Here is a 16,305-nt window from a genome sequence, read left to right on the forward strand (position 1 = left end):
TAAACTTAGCAAAACTGAATGTAAACCCCTTCATTGTAAAATGGGTTTTCACCTGGCTCACAAACCGGACACACACTGTTAAAGTAGAAGACTCCACATCAACCAGCAGAACTGTTATCGGTAGGGGTGCCACAGGTGTCAGTGCTGGGGCCCCTACTGTTCAGTATATACTTCTCAGAAGTTCAGCTCAAAAACTAAGGGGTTGTGGCTAACATCTTCCTGCAAACTAGATGAAATCATTGAATCCCTAAATGATGTCAGTATACTCCAGGAGAGTCTCACGCAGACCAATGACTAGTGTATTAGTCATGGTCTCAAAATGAATGCAAAGAAATGTATCATCATTCCCTTCAGCACAAGCAATGTCTCTTCACACTACCAGATCAACAATACCCTAACTACCCAAGAAGTGGTAAGGGACTTGGGATCACAAGTTGACTGTGACCTTAGCTTTGACCACCATGTGTCTATTGTAGTAAAGAAATGCTTCTACATAGCACACTTGATTAGTAAAGGCATCGCCTCAAGAGCAAAAGAGGTTATAAGCCCACTATACTCATCAGTAATCAGGTCTATAATTGAGTATAATGCCACGTTTGGCATGTACTGTACTAACCACCTCAGGGGATTCTAACAAAGAAGATCAAGGGGCTCCATCATGTGCCTTACAATGACCAACTAAAGTCCCAGTCACTATACTCCGTATCGTATAGACTTCTTAGGGGAGACTTGTGCCTGGCCTACAGAGCAAATCCAAGACCCAAACCTAATGAACTTGCTGTATATCCATAAGTCAAATGGGACTAGGCTACCCATTCAAGGGATCTAAATATGGCCTGCAATTTACACTATAATTACAAATTACACTATACATTACACTCTGCATGACTTTTTTCTCAGTGAAACTTCATTAATATTACTAAATTGCATAACAATATTTATATGGACATGTTTATCAAAACACTCTGTACATGGTCGTCAAAATACTTTTGTAATGCTTTTTTTACACATTCATGTTTGATAACACTTGTGTAAACTAATGCTTTTTTACATGTTTACGTTTATGTTTATTAACACTTGTGTAAGCTTTTAGAAACCTTAGTAACTGTGGAGTTTTTTCTCCCCGGGCGTCCACTGAAAAACGGGTCTGCTTAGATCCAGTCGAACTTTCCCTGTAAACAAATGGAAATAAATAAATAAATAAACTTAAATAGGGCATGCTGGAGGGACAGATTTATCTCCCACAGACTGCTGCATCTTTGGAACAGGCTACCAGTTCATGTGAAACAGACCACTTCTATGACACTGTTCAAGAGGAGTCTGGACGAGTGAATGGGGCACTGTACATTCTTATGGGGATAACACCCACAATCCTCCTGGACAAGGACAGTCATCAATAAATGCAATCTTGGGTATTGACTAGAATTGTTATGGTATTACATTGGGATGAAACGGCTAGGCTTAAAATGACCTCCGTGTCGATAGCCTAGTAATCTCCTGTGATCTTATGATCTTATGAACATGGAATATATTTTGACTGTGCTCTCAAAAATTAAAATTACCATTTCCATGGGCACAGGCAATATACTTGGATGCCTGATTAATTGCAACAAACATGCCCTTATAAGCCCCTTCCTGAATTTGTTAAATTTAAGCTTACCACAGGGTGTATCTCTGAGGGATGGAGAATGGATGTTGTGATGCTGCCCCATAAGGGGGGCCCTGCTACAGATCCTGGAAGCTATTGCCTCATTAACCTTTCTAGCCTAGTCTACAAAGATGGGAGAATGTATCATTTCTGACTTCTTAAACTACAGTATCAAAAATCTCACACTACTAGATCCCTAACAATTTGCTTTTGATAAAGGTAGGTCACATCTAGTCAGTCTAGTAAACTTCATCTGGATCAGACAAAAACATTTGATACCATCCCCCATGCTGGCATTGTTAATAAGCTAAAATACCTGAATGTAGATCCCTTTATGGTAAGGTAGATGGCAAAATGGTTGATGGGTAGAACTCACATAATTAAACTAGCAATATACTTCAAGGCTTAATGCAGGGACCCTTCCCTTTTGGTATTTACTTCTCTGACCTCCAAACCATTACCCAGACCACTGGCTAACTAAATTTGCTGATGACTGTAAGGTGGGTGTAACTGATTGATTAACCCTTGATGAGGAAGCACTACAGTAAGAACCAAACCTTACAAATCAGTGGTCTATAAGAATGAGGCTAAAAGTAAATGCAAAAAACTGCAGTATTGTTGCATCTGGTAAACAGTTTTCACTTGCAACTAATATTGCCGCCCGGGCCTCACTCCGTATTGATACTGTGCTCACTGATCTCAGTACTTCCATTGATCATTCCTGATCATAGCATTAGTAGTTAGGAAATCCTATCTATCCCATCTGATATGTAAATAGTCAGGAAATCCTTCTGTCTATACCATCTGATATGTAAATAGTCAGAAAATGATATCTAAATAGTCAGGAAATCCTTCTGTTTTGCCCATCTGATATCTAAAGGTATCTAATACAGGTCAAAAAAGTGATCATTCCTCTGTGCACACCTCTGATCAGATGGATTATAGAGTACAGTACCCCTTCTGGCATGTACCTAGCCAGACAAGTCACACAATTCAAAGGCCAAAGAGGTTCCTATTTAATACAATTACTGATTTAAGGACAGGTCAGACTCGATGCCCTGCCCCCTATACTCTGTATCCGATAGACTACTACATGGAGAGCTCAGTCTCACATTTTGTGGCATTAAGAACTCATAGACTACTACATGGAGAGCTCAGTCTCACATTCTGTGGCATTAAGAACTCATAGACTACTACATGGTGAGCTCAGTCTCACATTCTGTGGCATTAAGAACTCATAGACTACTACATGGAGAGCTCAGTCTTACATTCTGTGGCATTAAGAACTCATAGACTACTACATGGAGAGCTCAGTCTTACATTCCGTGGCATTAAGAACTCATAGAGTATTATTTATTTATCTGACATTGACATTTACATGACAAATATCAAATAAATAAATAGGTTACTACATTGAGAGCCCTGTCTCCCATTCTGTGGCATTACGAACTCAACGTATTGGATCTCTTGCACTTCCACAACCCAAACAGCTCCACTATCGCTCACATTAAGGACTTAAATCCCTACCAGCATACATCTAATATTAATAATAATAACCAACACAGGCTTCTCTGTAAGCCAGAAAATTGTCCAGCCCTTAAATTAATACAACACAACTACACCAAAAGAATTTTACAATCTAGAAAAATCACTAATCACTATAACCAAATTATCTAATACTGCAGGTGACTCAGTATATTAAAGCACTGCAGATAAACTATGTAATCAGATTACACTACCAATGAAATCCATTCAGAATTTAAACTTTACTTAAAACACAAGTAAAACTTCACATGTTAACTCAATGGATCTGCTCTTGTATATACACAGGATGAATGCCACTGCTATCTTTAGCTTATAGTGTCAAGCATTTTTTCTTAATTCAGAATGAAATGCCCTACAACCAGTCTTCATCAACATCTGAATATTTTAGCAGTATCTCCCAGTCATATACATCATTTTGTGACACTGCTAGCCAACCCACTTCTATACTTCTAATATAAACCTTATTATAGCCATATATATCTATATCTATATGGGTCCACTATGTAATCTCGAAATACTGAAATCCCGAAATTCAGTATTTCGAAAATTACATAGCCGAAAACCCAAGCATAACTCGCAATTCCGAAAACACACAACCGCGAAATTCAAAATGCCGAAACTACACTACACATATAGTACACACATAAACAAACACAACCCCCCCACAATCAAATAAATGCATCCACACTATAAATAACCAGGGGGGCAAGCCCCCCTGCACCCCCCCATGTGGGGCTATACCCACCACAGCCCTCTACTTAAATATTCTAACTCTGAGATCGCACAAATAGAAACACAGACAAAACTTACAGTCCCTCAGACACACACATCACAGTCACAACACACACTTACACACACTAAAGCCCCTAACCAACACATTTACACACACAAACTTACCTAAATTCAGCCGATACATCCACACACTGCACCAGTGGAAGTGGAAATTCAACATCTTCGTGCTTCGGGATTTTGAATTTCGCACTTCTGCCGGTTTCGGAACTTTGAGTTTTTGGCTATGTAATTTCGAAATACTGAATTTCGGGATTTCAGTATTTTGAAATTACATAATGGACCCATCTATATATATCTCTCTATATATATATGTGTGTATATATATATATATATATATATATATATATATATATATATATATATATATATATATATATGGATTCACTTTAAATGCTTGAAATCCTGAAATAATGAATTTCAAAATCTCGAGTCCATAAAGTGGAAAGGCTAAAACATTGAACACCCAGAAGTGCAAAATTCAAAATTGCGACTTCTATACTACACACACACCACACACATACACATACACACACCTTCCTCCCCACAAACAAACACACAACCCAATCCTATGTACAAGCAGGGGGGCTAGGCCCCATTGCACCCCCCATGTCAGGAGCTGCACCCCTCCCACCCACCCTACTTAAATATACTAACAACAAGGTCGCACTACATACACAAAGACACGAAACACCACCACACAAGCTACATCCCCCTTGCACACACACACACCACAGTAACAAAACACACTAACACACACTACAGCCCCTACCCAAAACCCTTAAAACATAAACACTTACCCGAATCCATGAACACAGCGCAACACCAGAACTGCTAATTCAACATCTCCAAAATGCGAGATTTTGAATTTCGCACTTTTTGGTGTTCGCTGTTTTAGCCTTTCTACTTTATGGGCTGTAGATTCTGACATTCGATGTTTCAGGATTTTGAGCATATAAAGTGTTTCCATATAGATATATATTTATAAAATTTCTCTGAATTTGCTTAATATCCGAACTCTTAAGTAAAATATCAACACATTCTGCACTACCAAGTTCTTTCCCCATTTCCATTTCTTTGAATTTTTAAGCACTAATCACTAATGTTATCTATCTGAGAAACCCACTAATGCACCTCTTCAAATGGTCACTAATTAACATTTACTAAATGTATAAGTATCTTTTATGCAAACAATAATGCCAGACAGAGTGTGTGTTAACTAGTAATTAATGCCCGGTGAGGGGTGTTATGAGGCTCGAACTGAAAGAAGCGACCACTTTCCAGATTTAAGTATTTTTTGGCTTTTTTTATCTGCATTGTCCTCTCTGGCTTTCATTTAACTAGCTATAACTGTTTTTGTGTCTATCTGCTGATTTCTGAAGTATCTGCACTTAAAAGTAGCATTTTGGTCGACTCTGGTCGATTAATACTGTTTTTTTTGTTAATTTAACTGCTGAGGCTGCCCACTAAAGTGTGCTAGCCTGTGTAAATCGATTTTACTGTTTGCTTAATTGCATTTCTGTGTGCTTTCCTGAAAAAACAAAAAACAAAAAAATACTCCTTGTTTTCCCGCCTTTGCTCGACTAGTTTGGACCAGTATACAGGCTTTGCTGTATTCTGGGCTGTGTGTAGTTCCTGTGTTGGCCATTGCCTTACTTGGATAGAAGGAAGTTTCTGAGCTCACCAGTGGGAGTGGGGAGCCTTGAGCAGCCTATCTGTCCCTGGGGAAGTGACCTCAGCACTTGAGCTGTAAATTATTGGTTGCTTTGGACCATTTCTAGCTCTGTTCAAGTTCCCTGTATAAAAATACGCCTCAGGGTGTTAATTTATGGCTATATACCCAAGCAGAGCTCCACGTGGTCCTGCAGAGGGTCCTGGCAACAGAGAACTGAAAGAAGCGACCACTTTCCAGATTTAAGTATTTTTGGCTTTTTATCTGCATTGTCCTCTCTGGCTTTCATTTAACTAGCTATAACTGTTTTGTGTCTATCTGCTGATTTCTGAAGTATCTGCACTTAAAAGTAGCATTTTGGTCGACTCTGGTCGATTAATACTGTTTTTGTTAATTTAACTGCTGAGGCTGCACACTAAAGTGTGCTAGCCTGTGTAAATCGATTTTACTGTTTGCTTAATTGCATTTCTGTGTGCTTTCCTGAAAAACAAAAACAAAAAAATACTCCTTGTTTTCCGCCTTTGCTCGACTAGTTTGGACCAGTATACAGGCTTTGCTGTATTCTGGGCTGTGTGTAGTTCCTGTGTTGGCCATTGCCTTACTTGGATAGAAGGAAGTTTCTGAGCTCACCAGTGGGAGTGGGGAGCCTTGAGCAGCCTATCTGTCCCTGGGGAAGTGACCTCAGCACTTGAGCTGTAAATTATTGGTTGCTTTGGACCATTTCTAGCTCTTTTCAAGTTCCTGTATAAAAATCCGCCTCAGGGCATTTTTGCATGGTTGGGCTTAAGCGCAGCAGCGGTTATACAGGTTTAAACTATTTCTGGCTCCGCCAAGTCTGCTCTTCAATTTTCACTTAGAAAGCTCTACTCAGTCTATTTAGCTGTATATATTAGCACTTGTTTTCGGGACTTCTAGTCTTAGCAAGCATTCTTATAATAAAGTAAGCACTCTTATACTAAAGTAAGCACTACAGCCATCCACTACCCCTGTGAATACCCACTTCCCTTAAAGGCACAGCACTCCTTATAATATTCTAGTATGTCGAGTGGTAGACCACTAGCATCCTCTTGTTCAGCTGGTTAACCTGGGAATCTTAAGACAATGTTACAATTGTCTCATGTACACAGACAACCCTCTCCTCCTTCCTACTAACACAAATACTTGTGAGAGATGCAACTATATAGCCAGACTGGAGGCTGAACTCTCTCAACTCAGGACTGGCAAGACCAGACAGGAGGAGAAGGTACCCACACCCGAAGCAAAACCGGTCACACATAAAACCACCACCACTACAAACCAAACACATAAGAACACAAAGACATACTCGGAGGCTCTTATAAAAAACTTACCAAAACAACAGAGGCCTCCAAAGCAGACACCCAGAAATACACCCCACAAAAGCGTAACACCTACAACACATACCTCAAACAACAGGTGTGTCACACAATCACAGCCCCTAAGGCAAAACACTATGCCAGAGACATTAGTAATAGGTGACTCTATAGTCAGACACACCGATGTTCCACTTACCAGGCTGAATAAGGAGAGGGTAATGGTGAGATGCCTATCGGGAGCTAGGATCCGCCACATTACACACGCACTCAGGTCACTCCAAAGCAAGTACAAGTATGATGCAGTCATTGTCCATGCTGGTGTGAATGACCTGAGACGTACCTCCCTGGACTACATGAAAAGAGACATTGAGGAGCTCTCCGATTATGTAGCCCAGACTGGTATGACCCTGACCCTGAGCAGCATCCTGCCTTCACCAAGAATGATGCCTCAGTACAAAGACAAAATGATCAGTTTTAACAATTGGCTTAATCACTGGTGTCATTCTAAGGGGATCCAATATCTGTCAGCCTGGGATGACATGCTGGACAAGCCGCGTTGCTTCGCAAGGGATGTCCTGCACCTGTCACCACTGGGCTTCCGGATACTGGCCAAGGCTCTTGCCACCCCCATAGTGCCTTTTTTAGGCAATGCTCAAAAGACAAATCAACCTCCGTAAAAAACAAAAATGGAAAAAAAATTAAGGGTAATGCTGCTCAACGCCAGAAGTCTAAATCTCAAGATGCAGGCACTCGAAGCACTTCTCAGTATGGAGAACATCGATGTCTGTGCAGTAAATGAAACCTGGTTCAAGGCTCCTGAGAGCACTCCAGCGCTACCAGGCTATACCTCATATCATGCTTTTCGGCCTCAAGTTCCAGGCGAACCACAAAGGAGGGAGTGTCCATTTTCATAAAAGACACCTACACCTCTCGATTGGTGGCTACCCATGAAGCATCAGAAACCATACAAGTTTTACTCACCATAGGCAAAACTGCCATACAACTGGTCGCATGTTATAGAACACCCTCCCAATCCCAGGAATCCCATCAAGCATTCCTGAAAACACTGGAGGATATGAATGTCACACCAAACACCATCATATTGGGTGACTTCAACTACTAACAGAGACTGGGCCCACTATTCTAGCCCTAACACCCTAGCCCAAAGATTCCTGGAATTCATTAACTCAAATGCTATGGAGCAACTGGTCACTTCTCCTACAAGGAGAGATAATATACTTGACCTGATTATCACAAACATGGGGTCCAAATGCTCCGCACGGATATAAACCCCTCACTAGTAAGATCTGACCATAAACTGATCACGTTGGATGTACATATCTCACCACCCACCCCAGAACAAAAGACTACAGTGAAAAATTTTTCAAAAGCTGACTTTACACTCCTTAAGTCAGAAATGATATCCTTTAAGCCTACTGGGTTAATGGAAACCACATCCCAAAATGCTGAATCCTACACAACAGCCTTCTACGGACATCTCCAAGAATGCATGGATCAAGCAATCCCAACTAAAACCAAGACCCTCTCCACCAAGGGAAAACACCGGTTTGGTGGACCCCAGCTATAAACAAACTGTACAACAAAGAAGGAAGCTACTGCAGGACAAAGCCAAATCCCAGAAGGGAAAGGCTTCCCTGATCAGTACAAGTAAAACTACGTTCTCTCATAAAAACATCTAAAGCCAACTTTGAGAGAAAGATTGCCAAGGATACCAAAGACAATCACAAGGCCTTCTTCAATTATGTCAGAACCTTGGGAGGAAATTCTCAGATATGCTCTGAGTTGGTACACAACGACAAAAATTCACTGACCCTACCGACATTGCCAATATTCTGGCAGATAGGTTCAGTGCAAATTTCTCCCCTCCTCACCCCCTAAAGATGTAGTAATTATCCCTGCTGAATGTAACCTACCTGTCATCTCAGACATACAGGTGAAATCAGCACTCAACAAAGCAAAAACACAGCATCTATGGGACCCGATGGTATCCCGGTTGCGTGTTACGTGAACTTCAAGATGAACTAAACCCGCACCTAAAAACGCTATTCAATCTTAGCCTCACTACAGGATATGTACCTGAACACTGGTGCACAGCAACAGTGGTCCCACTCCACAAAGGGAAATTCTACTGACCCTGGTAACTACCGCCCCATAAGTCTGACCAGCCTGGTCTGCAAGACTATGGAAATAATCATCATGGAACTCATAAATGGCGATATTGGAGATCTGCAGACCCTTGATCCCACCCAGTTCGGTTTTGTAAAGGCAGATCCTGCCTCTTAAACCTGGTTGACTTCTTGAGACAGTCACTAGTGCCATCGGCGAGGGCAAGGCTGTCCACACTGCCTACTTGGACTTGGCTAAAGCCTTTGACACGATACCACACTCTGGCATCATAGACAAGCTCAGCAGCCTAAATGTAAATCCATATGTCACAAGATGGGTAGCAAACTGGCTAAAAAACAGAACCCATAAGGTCAAAATTGCTGGAGCCATGTCAGACTCAAAACCAGTCACTAGTGGTGTCCCACAGGGCTCAGTCTTGGGACCACTCTTATTCGGCATTTACTTCTCGGATGTGAAAGCAAATATGGGAGGATTATGGCTGACAAAGTTTGCAGATGACTGCAAACTGGGTGCCATAGTTGATTCACCTGCTGACACACACATCCTACAGAAAGGTCTCACTGAAACGGACAACTGGTGTTGGAATCATGGCCTCAAACTTAACGCCAAAAAATGTATAGTCATCCCCTTTGGGAAAAACAAAGTACCCACAAATTATCACATAGACAATAACCCACTGAGTACGGAAGAAGTAATCAGAGACCTGGGGACTCAAGTCGATAGTGACCTCTCCTTTGACAACCATGTTGCCAAAGTGGTCAGAAAGACATTCTACCTTGCCCATCTCATCATGAAGGGATTCTCATCCAGATCAAAGGAGGTCATTGTACCTCTATATTCCTCCCTTGTCAGGCCCATGATTGAATATAATGCTCCATTTGGGATGTATCTCACCTGGCACATGCAACAACTGGAAAGACCCCAGAAGTACCTCACCAAGAGGATCATGGGTCTCAAACATGTGCCTTATCCAGCTAGATTAAAGAAACTCCAGCTCTATTCAGTAGCATACCGCCTGCTCAGAGGTGATTTGTGCCTAACATATAGGGCCATGTCCAACCAAGAACTGATGGACATGCTCCATCTCAAAAATCCAGATCCACCAGAACCACGCGAGCTAAAGATTTCAACCTCTGCACAAATATGAATAAAACATGCTGGAGGGATAGATTCATAACACAGAGGTTACCCGTACTCTGGAACAAAATCCCAGTTCATGTGAGACAGAGCCCTTCATTGGCACTGTTCAAGAAAAATCTCGATGCATGGATGGGAGATCATAAGTTTACCCCGGGAGTCACCTCAGTGTCACTACTAGACAGAGGTATAGTTTACTAAATAATGGGGTCCCACATGTGTCACTACTAGAGAGGCGCAACTATATAATATGGGGTGGCGTAAGCCACATCATTATTGGCTAGGCTTGTAAATGCCCCAGGGCAGATAGCCTAGTACACTACTATGAAACTATGAAACCCCTGGAAGGGCTTTAATTATACATAAACACACACTCTGTATGGCATCATTGTGCTTAGAGAATGGGCTGTCTGTAAAATGGTTGTGTTTTACTTAATTACTTTTATATATATTTTATCACTATATATTTTTAGTGTATTTTTGATGTAAAATAGTTCCTCCGCCTAATGTTTCAAACTTGCTATAGTATATGTTCAATGGTGCTGGAGGAAGCATTTTACATCCAAAATATAACATTTAAAAATAACCAGGTGATTTACTTTATTTTTGGTCCCTTACTCCTAAATTGTTTGGTTGGCAGTCACTGGAGATTGAAGTTACTGTATTATGACATACATTTGAGCTTTGGATTTCCTTTAGTTTAGCAGCTTTGTAACTTTATTAGAGTATTAATTAAGTTTTTATTTTAGAGCCTTTGCTCCCCCTTTATTTTAGGCTTCATACAGATTTCCTCAGCTGAAAGATGCAGAGTTTGTAAACCTCTTTACTGCTGCTGCCATTAATCAGCTCACATACTCTCACACACACACACACACACACACACACACACACACACACACACACACACACACACACACAGCTCACACACTCTCACACACAGATCTCTGCTTCAGAAAAAATATGCATGCTAATGAAAACCCTGTTATTCTAGCAACTTTATAAGAGAAATATTTAAAATCTGTCCCTATTTTCAGTTCTTTGTTTCCCCATTATTTGTTCCGAGAGGCATACCCCTCAACTGTCCAGATTTTTGCAGAATGTCCAGATTTTTGATCTGTTCCTCATAAAAGTTGTTTTTCTGGCAATTTACTGGGATGATGTGAAGACTGAAGTCTCTAAAATAGAATACATTTGAGTTTCAGACTTCAGATCCTTCAGAAAATGTATGTTAAAACAATCCCTATTGCTCTAGCAACTTTCTAAGTTTATAAGAGCAATATTTAATATATGTCCCTATTTTTAGGCCTTTGTCCCCGCCACATTTTTTGGTCCAGATTTCTTGCACTAAGTGGTTGAGAGGTATGGCGAGAGGTATGGTCAACTGCTCTCACTCTTCACTTTCTCTCTCTCTCTCTCACACACACACACACACACACACACACACACACACACACACACACACGCACACACGCGCACGCACACACACACACACACACACACACACACACACACACACACACACACACACACACACACACACACACACACACACACCTGTTTTCATGCACACATTCACTCACACAAGCAGACAGCAACATAAACACACATACACATGATCATTTCTGTCTTACATGCATACACTCGCACACACATGCACGCTTTTTATTTTACACTTGCTAAACAGCAGAAGTGCTGCTTAAGCAGTGTAAAATAGCAGCTTAACTGATCTGTCTCTCACACTCATGCAGGCATACACTTTCACACACTAACATGCAGACATTTTTTTTACTAAACTTTTATTTTATTTTACATTTGCTAAACAGCAAAAGCGCTGCTTAGTGAGCGTAAGATAGTAGCTCAACCGAGCTCTCTCTCACACTCATACATGCATATACTTTCACACACACATACACACACTTTTTTTCTACTTTTATTTTATTTTACACCTGCTAAACAGCAAAAGCGCTGCTTAGTGAGCTTAAAATAATGGTGGCCATTCTGTTTTTCTCAGTCCGAGCTCCTTGGCAGCTTGATAAGCTGCATGAAGTGGTGGGCTCATTTTTTCAGTGGGCATTACTTGTACATTAATACCCTATAGGAGAATGCTCATTCTCCAGTCAGGGTACAGATGTACAGTAAGCCCATTCTCTAAACTGTAAAAGTTCCATTTATTTCATATGAATGTAATCTAATGAGCAATTGTATGAGTAATTGTTAATGTATGTTATGTAATGTCTGTACACACAATTTCTGGACATCTGTTTAAAAATGTTTGAAATCTGTTGGAGCTTTTCTCCTGGGCCTCTTCTGTAAAGGGGTTTTTGACTAAACTCAGTCAGACAAACCTGGTAAACAAAAGCAAAATAAAAATAAAATAAAGTAAAACACATCAGAGGGAAAGCTTTATTACCCATCATATACCCTATCTCTGGAACAGATTGCCCCTACATGTCAAACAGAATGACTCCCTCCCACAGTTCAAGACCAGCCTTGGCAATTGGATGGACATCCTCAGAGTGATTCTTCTCCTAACAAGGTTTACCCTTCATAAGGGTGAGCACTGACAAGATGCATACGGTCATTACATTCAATTGTCTTGTAATTCCTGTGTGTCCAATGACACTATGACAGTGCATTCAGGAACACGTGGTCAAGTGCCTTTTTCAAGTCCACAAAACACATGTAGATAGTATTAGTAAACTCCTGTGACACATCAAATATCTGTGTAAAAAGAAAGAGTTGATGCACTCCTCCACTCTTCCACAACCAACAAAGAAGCCACACTGATTCTCCTGAATCAGGGGCTTGACTATTGGATGAAGTGTTCTATCTACCTGCCTGGAAGCTGGTTTTCTAGAAAGACTGAGGAGTGTGATACCTCTGTGACTGGAATTCACCCTTCTTTCCCTATGTTTGAAAATGGGAAGCACTACTTTAGTTTGCCTCTTTAGACGTACTGTCTCAACGTTTTATACAACATTGGAAAGGTATGTTAGCTATGATACTTCAACAGTATCAATAACTTTCAATTTGCAGCCAGATTTCAACCATTCCTGCAATCTTGCCACAGAGAAACTGTTGCACTACTGTGGTGATCTCATCTACTGAAATGGCCACTATCTGCTTCCTGAAATAACTTGTCAGAGGAGGGCATGTTCCTTGGATTCAGGAACTCTTTAGTGTGTTCCTTCTACCACTCAACAGTGTTCTCAAATGAGATCAACTTTTCTCCTCTCTCACTGAGAACACCCCGAGCAGTATCTTGCCTTCCCCTCCTAATTTATTGGATAGAGTGCCAGAACTTGCTTGAAGTCATCTGAAAGTCATTCTCCATGGCCTTGTTATACTCTTCCCATGCCTAGGGCTTTAAATTAGGAACTGGCAGAGATGATGGTTTTATGACTTGACAGTTCATAGCAGTCATATCAACAGATCCCCAGAGCATTGTATGGAAGGCCACTCTCTTTAACCCTACGGTTTCCCCTTCCTGCTGATGTCCACCTGTCAGTACTAGGATTACCACCATGCCAAGTGCCAACCATCTTTTGGCTACAGCTGCTTGTTGCCATCTCAGCTACTGATGTCTTGATTAGGGCCCAATAAGATGTCTCATAGGTTCATAGGTAGGTACTAGGCTATCTGCAAAAGGGCATTTTTAAGCCTAGCCAGAGTGTGTCGGCTTTCGCCACCCCATTGATTAATTAACTGAGCCTCTGTCAAGCAGAGCCAATGAAGTGATCCCAGGGGTGTATTTTCTGTTACCCATCCACTCGTCAAGGCTTCTCTTGAAGAGTGTTAGTGAGGGGCTCTGCCTAATGTAGTTAGGAATTTTGTTCCAAAGCATGAGGAGTCTCTGTGACAGGAATCTATCCCTCCAGCATGTTCTATTTATTGTTGTGGCGAGGTTTAGCTCACTAGAGTGTGTGGCTCACAGTGACTTGGATTTCTTTAGGTGGAGCATGTCCATCAATTCTGAGTTGGACATGGCTTTGTAAGTCAGGCAGAGATCACTTCTGAGTAAGCGATATGCCACTGAGTACAGCTGGAGTTTTTTCAGTCGGGCTGCATAGGACATATGTTTGAGGCAAGTAATCCTCTTGGTGAGGTGCTTTTGTGGTCTTTCCAGCTGTTGGAAGTGTCTTGTGAGGTACATCCCAAATGGGGCATTGTACTCTATGATGGGTCTGATAAGTGATGAGTAGAGGGGCACTATAACCTCTTTATTTCTAGATGCGAACCCCTTAGTAATTAGATGGGCCACATAGAAGGATTTCCTAACTACTTTGGCAATATGATTGTCAAAGGAGAGATTACTATCTACCTGGGTCACCAGATCTCTTATTACCTCTTCTGTGTTAAGGGGGCTGCCGCCTATGTTGTAATTCGTGGGTGTTTTGTTTTTCCAAAACGGGATGACTATGCATTTTTTGGCATTTAGCTTGAGGCCATGGCTTTGACACCAGGTGTCTGTCTCAGTAAGGCCTTTTTGAAGGATGTCCGTGTCAGCCGGAAAGTCAATTATGGCTCCCAGTTTGCAGTCTTCAGCAAACTTGGTTAGCCATAGTCCTCCTGTGTTTGCCTGTACTTCTGAGAAATATATGCCGGACAGTAGGGCTCCCAGAACTGAGCCTTGCGGGACACCACTTGTGACTGGTTTAGAGTCAGACCTGGAGCCCACTATTCTTACCGTGTGAGTTCTGTCTGTAAGCCAGTTGGCAACCCATCTTGTGATGTTGGGGTTTATGTTCAGGCTGGTGAGTTTTTCTATAATACCTGAGTGAGGAATGGTGTTGAATGCCTTGGCGAGATCAAGGTAGGCTGTGTGAACCACCTTTCCCTCGTCTATGGCCTTGGTGACTGTCTCGAAGAACTCAACCAGGTTTAGTAGGCATGATCTGCCCTTAACAAAGCCGAACTGGGTCGGGTCAAGTGTCTGGAGGTTCCCAATGTCTTTGTTAATGAGTTCCATGATGATGCGCACCATAGCCTTGCAGACCAGGCTAGTCAGGCTTATGGGGTGATAGTTACCAGGGTCAGTTGTGGCCCCTCCTTTGTGGAGCGGAATAACCGTTGCTGTGCACCATTCTATGGGCAAGTGGCCTGTGGAGATGCTGATGTTGAGCAGCATGTTTAGGTGGGGGGTTAGTTCGTTCTGTAGTTCATGCAAGACGCAGCCTGGGACACCATCTGGCCCCATTGATGCTGTGTTTTTGGCTTTTGAAAGGGCTGTTTTCACCTGTGCTTCTGTGATTTCTGGGACACTACACTTTTCTGGTATTGTTGTGGGCCCTTTTGAAGGTGAGAGGGGAGGTGAAGTTTGCACTGAATCTGTCTGCCAGGATGTTGGCAATATCAGTAGGTTCAGTATATTTTGTGCTATTTTGCACTAGCTCAGAGCATATCTGCGAGTTGCCACTTAGATTCTTGACATAGCTAAAGAAGACTTTGTGGTTATCTTTCAAATCCTTGGCTATTTTTCTTTCAAAGTTAGCCTTGGATGATTTTATGAGGGACCTTAGTTTCTTACTGATACTGATCAGGGATGTCTTTCCTTATTGGGATTTGCTTTTTTTCTGAACTAGTTTCCTCCTTCTGTTGGATAACCTGTTTATGGCAGGGGTCCACCAAACTGGTTTCCTTCTCTTAGGGGAGTGAGTCTTGGTCTTGTTAGGGATGGCATGATCCATGCATCCTTGTAGGTGCTCATAGAGTGCAATTGTAAAGGATTCTGCATTTTGGGCAGTGTTATCCTTTAGCGTGGGGGCTGTGAAACTTACCACCTCTGCCTTAAGTAAGGTGAAGTTTGCTTTAGAAATGTTTTTCACTGTGGTTTCCTTGGTTGGGGGTGGTGGTGGGGTGTGGACATCCAGGGTGATTAGTTTATGGTCTGATCTAACCAGTGACGGGTTGACCTCCGGTACGGAACACCTATCGCCCTTGTTGGTGCTGATCAGGTCCAATATGCTGTGGCCTCTGGTAGGGGAGTTTACCAGCTGATCCAGGGCATTTGAGTTGATAAATTCCAGGAAGCG

The 16,305-nt window shown here is 41.8% G+C and overlaps 1 protein-coding gene across 1 annotated transcript in view; it reads right to left on the minus strand.

Annotated features, from left to right (window-relative positions):
* SAMD7 (sterile alpha motif domain containing 7) overlaps window positions 1-16,305 on the minus strand; it is a 212,473-nt gene that overhangs the window by 141,115 nt on the left and 55,053 nt on the right. The window lies entirely within an intron of this gene.

This window comes from Protopterus annectens, chromosome 4.part1 (genome assembly GCF_019279795.1).
Source record: "Protopterus annectens isolate FY-2018-M chromosome 4.part1, PAN1.0, whole genome shotgun sequence".
Taxonomy (NCBI): Eukaryota; Metazoa; Chordata; order Ceratodontiformes; family Protopteridae; genus Protopterus; species Protopterus annectens.